This window comes from Macrobrachium rosenbergii, chromosome 52 (genome assembly GCF_040412425.1).
Source record: "Macrobrachium rosenbergii isolate ZJJX-2024 chromosome 52, ASM4041242v1, whole genome shotgun sequence".
NCBI lineage: Eukaryota > Metazoa > Arthropoda > Malacostraca > Decapoda > Palaemonidae > Macrobrachium > Macrobrachium rosenbergii.
The window spans coordinates 7653076-7655544 of NC_089792.1; the positions used below are offsets into that span (position 1 = coordinate 7653076).

Consider the following 2469-nt stretch of genomic DNA (forward strand, 5'->3'; position numbering starts at 1 on the left):
TTAAAAAAGCAAATGGATGTTACAGACTAAATACACACATAAAACAAAGCCACTACAACACCTTCTAAAACATAACAAACATCTCACACGTCTCGAACTCTCGCCATACCCGCGCAATAACTTCTCGCTGCTGGGAAGAAAGGGCGTTGGGTCTGGTATACATGAAACATACGTATATCTAAGCGATGTCAGGCAGGGCAGCCGATCGAGACCACAGGTCTACCCCAAAGCAAATCAAAAAGTCCTAAAATAAGGCATCGTGCTACCCCCATACAAAAATGGGAATAAAAACACGTTAAAAGAAAAAAGAAGATATATATATATATATATATATATATATATATATATATATATATATATATATATATATATATATATATATATATATATATATATATAAGATGAATTCTGGACCACTATCGAAAGAAATATATATCCTAATGCCGTCTCAAGTTGACTTTGATTCCACCTGAGTATTGCAGTCATGAAACCATGTTGCATTTAACGCATACATCAAGGTATCCCATGAATCTTTTTTATATATTCAATGAAAGCCAGATGATGTAGTACAACTAACAGCCATGCTTTCTTTGTTTCAGGTCAGCACCAAAATTTTGTTTGAGGCCACGAAATTTAGAGAATGAACCGAGTCCCTTCGACGCAGATGTAATTCTGCCCAGAGAGCCCCTCCAGGATTGGCTTACACAAGAGCGATGGGCGTGTACTCTTTGGTGTCAAGTGAAATGACTGTGAACTGAGATGAGCTACAATTATGTTAGCGTTAAATCTGATAGACTCTGGTCGCACGTCAAGAATTACAGTGCCCCCAGAAACACTTGTAAGAATCCACTCAGCAACCGATGAAAGGTGATTTGTGTATTACAGTAGTATTACACAATCGGAAGAATCCTTCATTACCACTTTCAAAACAGCGACCTCGATTCTTTGTAGTTCAAAGGTCAGAGCAGGCCACCATAAATGGAGCGTGACGGGTACGCTCTGACCGCCCTCGGAATTTCTCGGGCGTGACAAAGTGAACCTCGTCACATCAGATATGAATGTTGAATTGAGCTTATGGCTTCTCATATGGGTCCTTTCGGTGTTAGTGGAGGTTGGAGGGGGGGACCAGGGTCCAACCAGAATCGTGTCCACCAAGTATGGCAAGGTCGAAGGCTTCGTGAGACACCACGCCGGAGGCCACGACCTCCCCCCCGTTGAAGTATTCCTCGGGGTGCCCTACGCCCTGCCGCCGACCGGAGATGGAAGGTTCACGCCCACGAGCAGCCCATTACCATGGGAGCACGTACTTCGCTGCACGAAGCTGCCCCCCGTCTGCCCACAGTCCCTGGCAGAGCTCGACGAGACCGACATGGCACCCGCTAGGGCTGCCCAGATTGATGCCATAAGGCCCTGCTCAGGCATCAGAGCGAAGACTGTCTTTACCTCAACATCTATAGCCCACATGACGGTATGTAGCTTTCGAGATAATGTTTTCATTTCTATTGGAAATTCACTTTCAGGTAACACAGTATTTAGTGTTCAACTGTGATGGAGAATAGAGGTATAGTATCACATACATATATATACATAAACAATTGTTATATTTATACAATTAAATTTTATTCTGTACAATAATAAAATACAAAGGCACTGACAATATTTATATATTACATTATATAATAAACACCGTCGTTATAGTTTCACCGTAACACAAACCCTATTCCACCTTATATACATGTCCCACTACTTTTGGTTCACTCATATATATATATATATATATATATATATATATATATATATATATATATATATATATATATATATATATATATAATCACTCATAATATAATTTAAAGGATTAAATCAAAGATTTTTAAATCAGAATATATAAAACGTTACCTGGGTTCATACCCCTCATGGTCTCTAAATGAAGTTGGGATAAAAATTAATTGTGTTATTTCCCAGCCAAGCGTTTATTTCATTATCATTCTTTCAACCCCTTTACTAAAAATACTACTTTCATTTCCACATTTATTGTTACCGTTATCTTTTACATAGCACCCTTTGTTATCTGTCTTTTCTCTACTCCAAATGTAAAGAGTGTTACTTTTGTGAGTACTGTAACTTTTCCTCTATTTTTACTTTCAGATATTAATTATTCATATTTATCAAATAGGGATAACTAAAAGTCTTTTTACTTCGGTCCCGAAGTGACTCATCTTAAAACATGCTTATGGTCACAAAACTTCTTCATGTGAAGAGGGGAAATTTCCACAGAAAAACATAATCGGTTTTCTGCAAAAGAAAACTATTGTGCTGGCTTTGTCTGTCCGTCCGCGCTTTATTCTGTCAGCTCTTTTTTCTGTCCGCCCTCAGGTCTTAAAAACTACTGAGGCTAGAGGGCATGCAAATTGGTGTGTTGATCATCCACTCTCCAATCATCAAACATACCAAATTGTACCCCTCTAA

At 38.8% G+C, this 2469-nt stretch overlaps 1 pseudogene; it reads left to right on the top strand.

The window, feature by feature from the left end:
• Positions 1 to 909: 909 nt before the first annotated feature.
• The window catches only part of LOC136833665 (neuroligin-1-like), a 52096-nt pseudogene continuing 50536 nt past the window's right edge, over positions 910 to 2469 (top strand).